This window comes from Amblyomma mixtum, chromosome 1, assembly GCF_055824585.1.
Source record: "Amblyomma mixtum isolate Tamu chromosome 1, ASM5582458v1, whole genome shotgun sequence".
Lineage (NCBI taxonomy): Eukaryota > Metazoa > Arthropoda > Arachnida > Ixodida > Ixodidae > Amblyomma > Amblyomma mixtum.
This window is the reverse complement of record NC_143012.1, coordinates 196,119,655-196,130,095: the sequence shown is the minus strand read 5'-3', so window position 1 is coordinate 196,130,095 and position 10,441 is coordinate 196,119,655. Positions and strand designations below refer to the sequence as shown.

At 45.7% G+C, this 10,441-nt stretch overlaps 1 protein-coding gene across 2 annotated transcripts in view; it reads left to right on the top strand.

The window, feature by feature from the left end:
* Positions 1-2,069: 2,069 nt before the first annotated feature.
* exp (expansion) overlaps positions 2,070-10,441 on the top strand; it is a 302,399-nt gene continuing 294,027 nt past the window's right edge. For both annotated transcript variants that reach the window (XM_089561691.1, XM_089561675.1), the window contains exon 1: positions 2,070-2,450. The gene's annotated coding sequence lies outside the window, so the exon portion shown is untranslated. The remainder of the gene's footprint in view (positions 2,451-10,441) is intronic.

Genomic DNA, 10,441 nt, shown 5'->3' with positions numbered 1-10,441 from the left:
ACATTGCTGAAAGTGAAGGAAACGCATCTTAAATTTTTCTTAAGCACAAACACATTGGTGGTTTCTTCAGTGATTTTTACTTTATGCTGGTGCGCATTACACAACAGTATACGCAAGGTTGCGACATGATTGCCCATGTTTTATGCGAAGCATACTACTTTAGCTACCACTTCAGCCCTTTACCGTGGTTATGCGCCTCCAAATCACGTGATACATGACGTCACACCACGTGACACGATGACATCACGACAGTAGAGAAACGGGGGCCCACCTCGCGCCGTCGCTGTGGTTGTGCGCCTCCGAATCACGTGATACATGACGTCACACCACGTGACACGATGACGTCACGACAGTGGAGAAACGGGGGCCCACCTCGCGCCGTCGCTGTGGTTGTGCGCCTCCAAATTACGCTACACGATGATGCTTCGCATTCTCCAGGCTTAACCAAGTTAAGCCTCAGCCATTTTTTTTACTCCGCAGTTCATTCTACATCTTGTAGCAGATACGGAAACGACACATAAATCAAATGCTTTTACTCCTGGAAAGGTAAGTATTACGGAAAGAAATTAAATACTGCCTGATTTTATACAAAATATAAATTTCCAAGCTCAAGATGTAACAATGAATAAAATTTCGAACGTGAAAAGTATCGAAACTATTTGTTCTATTATATAGCTGGGCCTGTGCGAAGCACGCAGGCCTCATTTCTAAGGTGAAATAAATTTATCTGAACCAGTTTCGTTGCAGGCATGAAACCCGAGATTGCAGTATACAAAGTGGGAATGAAAAGTAACAAAATATAATTGTTTTTTGAACGAATGTGGGAAAAGGTGCCTTGCACAACAAGTCACGCAATTAAAATTAGATCTGACCATTTTCTTTACAAAGCTATTCGCATGATCAGTTCACCCTATCACAGCGGAAATACGCGCGAAAGAGCCGGCTACTGCGGACTTGTACAGCAATCAAAGTTATTAAACTATGATGTAATATGTGCTGCAATGTGCTGTTTTTTTTTCAAGAAAAAGCATAAATATTGTTTTGTTTATTGTTTCCAAGTTTTAGACACACAGTCAAATCGTTAATTGGTTAAGCAAAGCATTTTATTGCTATTCAAGTACTTGAAGACTGAAGCCGGAAAGTAAGACTTTCGTATCGTCGGCATACAACAGAACATTGAAAGTTAAAGGTGCGCTGGCAACGGCATTAATGTATGCACTGACCAAATAAGGTTCCAGAATTGAACCCTGAGGGACATCAGAATTCCCAATTGCGAAATTATATTTTGTTATATGCACCTGTGCATACTGCGTTAAGCAACTTCCCAAAAGTGTATTCGCAACTTTACGAATCCAGAAAAGCTGTAATTTTTTAAGTAATATTGAATGCATCACACACTTTAAGGCTTTTTAGTCGTCTAAGAAGGTTCCAACAGTAAAAAGCTTGTATTAAAAAGTATTGATTGAACGGTGTTTATTAGCAATGACTATTGATATTTGATATCATTAGTAATGATTAAAAACAGTGGCGATGTACCGCTTGTAAAGAATACCTATACGTTTTACACGATGCTGTGCAATTACTGTCATACTAGTTATCGCAAGTATAATGTCGCAGAACGTTTTCTAGGCGCATTTTCAGAAGTCTCGGAGAAGGCGCCACTTAGCCGTGAAACAAACAAGAATTTCCAGCGCAATCCTCAACATTAGTCCCAGCTTGGCGAACACAAACAAAAATTTCTAACGCAATCCTCAACTTCAGTCCCAGCTTGGCGAACACAAACTATACAAATGTGAGCAATTAATAAGCCCTGACCCTCAGCCCGTCCATCGTCCTCTCGGATGACATCGCTTGCTGTTAAGTTTATACGCCACTTACGCGGTTCGCGGCGGCTCTTCTTATGCGCACGCCCCGGACGCCTTAGAACAACAGGCTACTGTAATCACCCGACCGGGCATCCCTCCGGGTCAACATGTCGGAATCCCTTATCAACAAACCAGAGGCCCCAGCTGCGTCGACTTGTTGCAGAGGTTCGCACCCAGCAGCAGCAATCGGCGTCATAAAGGCGCTCCAAGCGGACCATCATCTCGTCTCCTCCTCGCCCGTCCGTCCCTCGGAGTTGCCGCCAACGGCCGCCTCTTGGAAGGAGATACGGAATGCCATCGGCGACGTCGCACGTCTCCGGGGCGCTGGAACGTCGTTGGCGTTAAGATCCCCGTTACGAGGAGCCGGCCCTTACCTGTTTGAAGTCAGGCACCCGCCGATAAGCAGTGTATATGGGACACGATCACGACCGTGGCCAAGGCCGCTGGTCATAAAGAACCCGGCCGAGACCTGGGGAACGCGGCGAGTGGCAGTAGTGCTTGCAGCCGCAACAGGCGTGGACGACGCGGCCACAAGGGAAAGCGAGGGACACCGCCGATCTACGGCCCTTCTTGGCTCTACGTACGGTGAGCGACTTTCTAGTAACTGCGTTGAGTTCATTACCGCGTGCAGCCATCAGTCCAGGACTCAGACTCCAGGGAACGCACTGATGGCCTGCTATTCGCTTCTTACATCCTGAACTTCTCGGGCCAGCTCGCCAGTGAAGACAGCGCCCAGGAGCTCATACGCCTGCTCTCGCTTCCTTCGATTGATCCGTTTGCACGCAGACTAGTTAACCTTACAGATCCTAATGAGCACGAGCTAAAGCAAATGTATTTAGCGCGTATTAAAATTTTATTGGCGGTATAATTAATAGCAGGGATGAGCGCTTCAAGTAGGCAGTTAATTAAAGCCTGTATGGTTTCAGGTAAGAGTTAAAAAGTAATGGTAGTGATGAACCGAAAGCTCTACAAAAGTCGGATTATTTTGCGCGTGTGGTTGCTGCCTTCAGTTCAATGTGTGACATTCCTCTGCAAAAAACGTGGGATATAGTTTCGCTGAGATGATAAAGGAGTGAAACCTGTGCGAACTTGTATTCTCAATACTTGATCACACCAATTGCCTCATGATCTAGCCTTGCACTCATTTCGTCATTCGCTCGCCCAGTGAGCTTTAAACCGCTAGTGAAACTGCCCAGAATCAAGGCATTACAAGGTGACGCCAACGCTGCTGGCCCATTCTGCCATTGCGAAACGGCTTATCTTGTAACAGCAGAGGCGATAGCACTCATGAGGAAGGGGGAAAACAAAAGAGGCTGCGCAGGGCTGTTCGCTTGTCGGCTGACGCTGTCAAACGCTGCCACTGGACACGTAGACAAGTTCCGGGACCCATGCAGGACTTGCTTGTAAAACTTGCTTGTAAAGTTTCAATGTGTAATATCACACGTTGAACTCTACTTGCTTGTCAACGCGGAGGCTAACGAAAAGGGTTCAGCTTATGTTAAGGACGGCTCAGCGAGCTATGGGAAGAAAAATAATAGGTGTAACGTTAAGAGAGACCGGAAGCAGGGAGGGCGGGTGAGGGAGCGAACGCGTGTTAATGACATCCTAGCAGAAATCAAGAGGAAGAAATTGTCTTGGGCAGGGCATGTAATGCGAAGGCACGACAACCGCTGGTCCTTAAGGGTAACGGAGTGGACTCCAACAGAAGGCAAGCGTAGCAGGCTGCGGCCGAAAGTTAGGCGGGCGAATTGGATAAAGAGGTTTGTGGAGATACGGCGGCCGCAACTGGCAAAGGGCAGGGTTAATTGGAGAGACACGGGAGAGGCGTTTGCCCTGGAGTGGGCGTAGGCGGGCTGATGATGATGGTGATGGTGATGATGAAAGAACAGCTAGCGACCGAGCACTCTGGCGGGGCTAGATGCTACTTGAAACTGTGGCCGAAATCTCGCTTCTGTGAAGATTTTTATCTCTTTGCTCAGTGTGCACACGACGTGAAATGCGTGCGTGGCTCAAAAATGGTGTTGCAGTGGCGACGTCATACGTTAGTAAATTAAGTTTGCTCATCATTACACAGCGATATTGTCGCATTTCCGCGAAGTTCTATTTTGTTTACTCCTTTCATTAGGGTTGTTTCTTTATCGCCGAAGGAGCAAGGTTTCATTTTTATAGTTTCTCCGCTCGAGGCGCGTTCTCCTGCGTTTCTTGCGATAAGCGTAATTTGGTCGCGAAGGATGGAATTAAAAAGCATGAAGCAAACGAACGCAAAAAAGGACGCGAGCGAGAGAGGACAAGGGGGTCGCTCGCTCTGTGCTTGTCTGCGTACTTGTTTCCTTTATTCCTTTGTTGAAGCAGTATGCCTATAGTAATCGACAAAAGTTTGCGGGATGCGGACTGACGAAAAAAAAACATTTCTGCGTCACTTCGCCAGTCAATCAGCTGGAATTCTTGTGGAGGATGGAGAACAAATATCTCTTCGTGCATCAATGCTCTTCATTTACCTTTTTTTCTCGACAGCTCAAAGATATTTTTTCCTCGAACCCACATCCCGTAAATCTTTGTCCATGACTGTACCAACTCGGCCAGCAACACGTTTTGCTGAGGCAGTGATCATTACCATGACATTAAATATAATGTTGAGGAATATTTGCTGTAATGCACGTATTTCGAGTGATAGGTCCCATCCCTTACAAAAAAGTTTTAGACAGTCTGTAGAGTGTCTATAGACTTCTGTCTACAAAGTCTGTAGACTCTCTGTAGACAAATCCTAGAGAACAATCTATACGCAATACATATGTCATAAACAGTCTACAGACAATCTATAGATTTATCGCCATACACTTTTAGTAGACTTTTGTCTATAGACAGTCTATAGACTATGAAGAAACAAAAAGTAATACCTACAGGAAGCCAATAGAGTCAATAAGAAGTCTACAGACTGCCTATAGACCATTTTTATAAGGATATCTCACTACCGATAGCAGCTGAGGACAGTTGCAGTCTGCACGAATGGCTTGGCTGCGAAAGGGGCGTACTGCTACTGTTATTACCGAGTATTTATTTTTCTTTGTTGGACACATAATCACCCAGGAAGTTCTTGTTTTCGAGTTCAACTTCTCCTTGCTTGTTTCTCTGCGCCATCACGCAGCACCATATAAAGAACGGAGTAAAACTTTTTTGAGAGGAACCAAATGTACACCTCTTGCCAAAAGCTTTCAGATTTGCCTTTGAGCCGTGTTTTTGTTCTTGGGCAATAAGCAAAACGGGCATTTTTCTTTTTTTTTTTTGTGACGACTTACAGTGATGATATCAAGGTCCCTTCTGTACTAATCCGTACAATCACTAAAGGAAGAATTCAGAGGCTGCTCGCCAGTGTCGTTGATTTTCTAACATCTATTAGACTGTTGCCCCTTTCAGGTGCCACTTATTTATTCAGAAACAATGTTTTTCAGCCCAGACAGCATATCCAGGCCTCAAGAAAGCCAAATCTTTAGTTTTACAACGGATAACAGCAGGGAATAGTTTTCTTCGTGCGCATACAAAACTTCTTACAAAATAAGATAATAGTTGCAAACTATAATAGCAAAGCACCAAGTTTTAAAAATCGACACCTTTGGTATCGCGGACTAAATATGTTCTAGGAAGATCCGTGTGCCGCAAGAAACAAAAACCGTCGCTATTGCTGGTGGCAAATCTGTCGGCGAGAAAGTGGCGGATGGCTTGTTACCAAGCTCAGTGTTCTGCGAAATATTTTTTCCTATCATTCGCTCATTAAAAAAAAAATCTATTTCCAAGTTGACGGATACCAGAATTTCTTGAAACGAAGTGACACGTGCTATCTAGGGTACGTGTGAAAAAAAGCTGCGAGTTATCAATGTAGTATTTACACCTCCCCCCACCCCCTTTTTTTAGCATATCAGTTCCTCTTCAGTTAATCACCCGTGCACAGCGGAAGTGGAGATAAAAAACTGCACTAATGGGGATGCTCTAAAAAAATTCGGTAGACACACATAAGTCTGTTTGTTTACGTGCAAGAATGTGAAAGCATTGAAGCACCGAGTCATGATACGTGGCAGGATCACTGTAAGTCATGATTGCGCATACTTTGTACAAACTGTATGCACGTTATATTACGGTACTTATAAAGTGCTCAGTCATGATACTTTGAATAATGACTATTAGTCATGAGTCATGACTATGACTACGAGTCATGACTTTCATAGGTAATTTTATGTTTCATGATCCGTGATTACGCATGCTCGCTTACATGTGTTGTGACATCGTACACCGACCTACTGCATCATCCGAATTTCGTGTCACAGACGGCGGCGACGGGTTTTGTGCTAATGGAACATATATTGCTCTTGCATTAAAAGCGTAGGAAGCATTATGGAGGTTAGTAAAAATAGTTAAATCGTCAGGCTCTAGAGACTTGTGAAAAGGAGAAAAAAAAACTCGTTTCCAACCGCATCGTCTTCAGGTCGCGCCCACAGTCTCATTTTATTTCTTTTTTCTTGTTCTTTGTCTACCTTTTTTTTTCTCTCTCTCGTTGGCGCCGTGCCACGCTGCTCCACACCTGGCGCCCCTGTGTCGATTTCGTTTAGTCTTTTTTTACCGGAGGGCCTGCAAGAGCGGGGGCGGTGACGTTAGCCGAAGATAACGCCCAGCATCGTTATAGAAGTGATGTGCGGTCGGGTGAAACGCGGGGAATACACCTGTTGGGCGCAAGGTCTATGCAAGGGTGGCTGAGATTTTTATTGCGCTCTGCACTGCTGGCAGCGAGTCTCAAGGTTATCACTACCTTGTGCGCGTAGAAACATCCACGTAAAAGGTCTTAAAGGGATACTGAAGCAAAATCTTAAAATTGAACAAAAACGCTGAAAATTGATTCTCGGAATGTGATTACACCGAAATCTAGTCGTCACTTTGCATATTTTTCAGCGGATGGTTTAAATTTTGATGTTTTATGAGCGCGCGCTAAGCCCTCCCGGCCGGCGCGAGGTGTAAAGCGTGACGTCATGACACCCTCGTCCGATTGGCAACCGGTCGCGTCACTCGAAGCGCGATGTCGGTAGACCAAGCGATAAGGCTCCCAACCTCCGACGCTGCCGACGCAAAACTGGCAAAAACCGCCAGTAGCGATGGCAATGTGCAACGATACGGCAATAAATTGCAAAACAAAAGGTGCTATACGCTTTTTTTCGCTACAATGCTTGTCGCATTTACCAACTTTCGCAGTCAAGCTCTTGTTTACATGTAAATGAGCAGCTCCGAGAGTTTGGTTCAGTATCCCTTTAAACTAGCCGCCGCGGTGGCTGAGTGGTTATGGTGCTCGGCTGCTGTCCCGAAAGACGCGGGTTCGATCCCGGCCGCGGCGGCTAGAATTTCTTTGGAGGAGAAATTCTAGAGGCCCGTGTACTGTGCGATGTCAGTGCACGTTAAAGAACCCCAGGTGGTCGAAATTTCCGGAGCCCTTCACTACGGCGTCTCTCATAGCCTTAGTCGCTTTGGGACGTTAAACCCCATAAACCAAACCAACCAACCTTTAAACTCGATATCTCGTCACTGGCAACGGGATGGAATTCGCTAACGTAATTCGAGGTTCAAGAGTAGCCATTTCTGTCAGTCATTCTCGATGCCTTGCTTCTGCTACGCACTAATAGGGAGAAAGTAAAGTTTCGCCAGCACTCAAGGTGGGCATAATCATTAAATGACGCCGCATTTATCCATTGTTCTGTTGGTATTGCAGTATTTTTTGCAGTCGTTATTGCAGTACATTGTGAAGAGTACTTTCTCGCCCAAGATTAACTGAACGTTTTGGACGCCTCGCTGCAGCGACAGGTGTTAAACAACTAGGGAATGGTCGGATTCACAATACATTTGACCGGAACGAACTGAATATTTGCAGTCGACGTCCATTTCTACTCTTGCGTCAACAAAACCAAAGGCATGAAGCGAACATCTTCACGGGACGGGATAATGTGGTTTCTAAGCGAGGGGAGAATGTGAAGCTATGATGCAGAAAGAGCCCAGTAATATTTCAGTTTTGCAAACTTTTTTTTATCATTGGTTTCGGTTTTCTCTGGAACGGAATGATTTTGAAGGTTTCCAACCACACTTTGCGCACACCAAACACATTAGAGATGGCACTCTTTGACCGAAGTGCTCCCTCGCAAATTAAAGCCTAGTTATCATATATGCTTCAATGCATACGTTTAACGCAATGCGTATGAAGAACTTGCATTTAATATGTTTGGCTGTCATGTTTCGGGGCTTTGGTCAAATATGACAGGTTGCTCAGGGCTTAGTGCAGCAGACTTCTTTCTTTCGCTTGCTCTCTTCTACCTATTTTCCCCCTTTACGGCGCTCATTGAACAAAGGGCAAGGTAGGCATGGCGCAAAAGCAAACAACACTGCGTCGTCTTTTTTACGCCCTTTTTTATTTCCCTCTCTATCTCAGTGATCCTTAGATTTCTTGGAAATGCAATACGGACAGAGCTATGTGCCTTTCATATCGGCGAGCTACACATTATCGCGTCCTGTGGGGCTGGCCCCCGCACTTTGCTGTCGTACCTTAACGATCGCTGTCGCGTGGTTTCGAAAGAGCCTGGAAACACTGAAAAAGCGCCAGTAACACGCAGATGGATTCTTGCTACTTGCAGATTAGCAGGCCATCAACACCACACGTGTCCTTTTAACAGCCATGCTAAGGACACGTGACCTTGCGGGTGTAGTCACAGGCTGTTACGGGCAGCTGCCAGTGACAGCTGGGAGAAGTGTCAGCGCTAACAGTGCAGCACGTGGACTACCAAGGAGTACATGCGCATCTAAAAATGCTGGCAGATGAGCAAATAAAAAGTTGCTGCTTGGTCTTCACCCCCCCTCTCCCCTGCGCTTTTGATTGCCGGGAATTCGGGGCAAGCGCTTCTAGTTACCTTGGCTGCCACAATGTGGCGCATGGCTTTGACCATTCAAAAATAACGCGTTGACATCATCCATGACAATTAGTGTAAAATATATGTCACTTCCCACTGAAGTCCTATGGGCCGCTAGGTTCATTGGTTGGTTGGGTGCCGTCTCGAATTCCTCGTAACACTTTAGATGATAAAAAGTTATCAGTAGTGCCACTGAGTCTGGAACAAGCCACTCTTTCCGTTTTTGATTTCAAAACATGGATGAGTAAAAGTCTGCAGCGAAGTAGAAGCGTTGTAGTCATGACTTAAGAAGATTCTTGTTGCAGTACAAATTCTTCACCATGACGACATTTTACTCTGGTTAGACTGAATCTCTATAGAGATCTCGCATTTCATGAATTTCCTCGGCCGCTCTTGAAGCTAACGAGAGCACGCTGTTACTCAGCCGCATGCAAGAGTTCTTTGAGATTGTTTATAAAAACAAAAGCCGTCACATGCATGTTAGGTAGAAAGGTGTCATGCACTTCTGCGAACACAGGTACATGTTCAGTCGGAGGTAGCGTTAAACTTAAAGGTGCACTGAAGAGGAATCTGAACTTGTCTTTTTGCCGCGGGAACTCGATCTACACGTTCCGAGCTTTCTTAGAAACTTCGATTTATTGCCCCGTGTGGCCGATTTCCCTAATTAAATCGAATTAACGTCCGGCTCCCGCCTTTTTTTTTTAATTCTCCCTCGTACGGTGGGCGGAGTCGACCAACGCGAGGAGCGCCTTTCACCCAGTCCCGTGGCGGCTTGCCGCTCTGCCATCGGCGGAGTAGTCCGTAGTAGCAAATAGTCCGCGCGTATTTTTATTTCTTCGGGCTTATTTTGCGGCTATATTATCTGCGAATGAAACTATTTATTCATGGAAACCTAAAAAACAAAATAAAGCGAAAGCAAAGCCTCCACGGGACTGGGTGAAAGGCGCTCCACGCGTTGGTCGACTCCGCCCACCATACGAGGGAGAATTAAAAAAAAAGGTGGTAGCCGGACGTTAATTCGATTTAATTTGGGAAATCGGCCACACAGGGCAATAAGTCACTGTTTCTAAGAATGCTAGGAACGTGTAGATCGAGTACCCGCGGCAAAAAGACAAGTTCAGAATCCTCTTCAGTGCACCTTTAAGCTCCAATTAAGCGGTGCCTATACGTTTTGCATGCGTTCCGTGAAAGAGTAAACATTTTAATAGAAAGTGCAGTTATCCTATGATGTGGTTTGTTTTATTGGGTTTAACGTCCCAAAGCGACTCAGACTATAAGGGACGCCGTAGTGGAGGGCGCCGGAAATTTCGACCACCTGGGGTTCTTTAGCGTGCACTGACATCGCTCGGTACATGGGCCTCTAGAATTTCGCCTCCATCGGAATTCGACCGCCGCGGCCGGGATCGAACCCGCGTCTTTCGGGTCAGCAGCCGAACACGATAGCCACTGAGCCACCGCGGCGGCCCCGTTATAATAAGAGGTCACGCATTTCATGCTACACAAAAAAGTGTGCACGAAATTATTGCGGGCAGGGCAATATTATTTTCATTTCTTTTATTTTGTCCAGACTGCTATATGCACACAAAAGTAACGCTCGCTCATCACGATGCATCTGTGGGTATCGCGTTATGCTGTTGAGGCCAC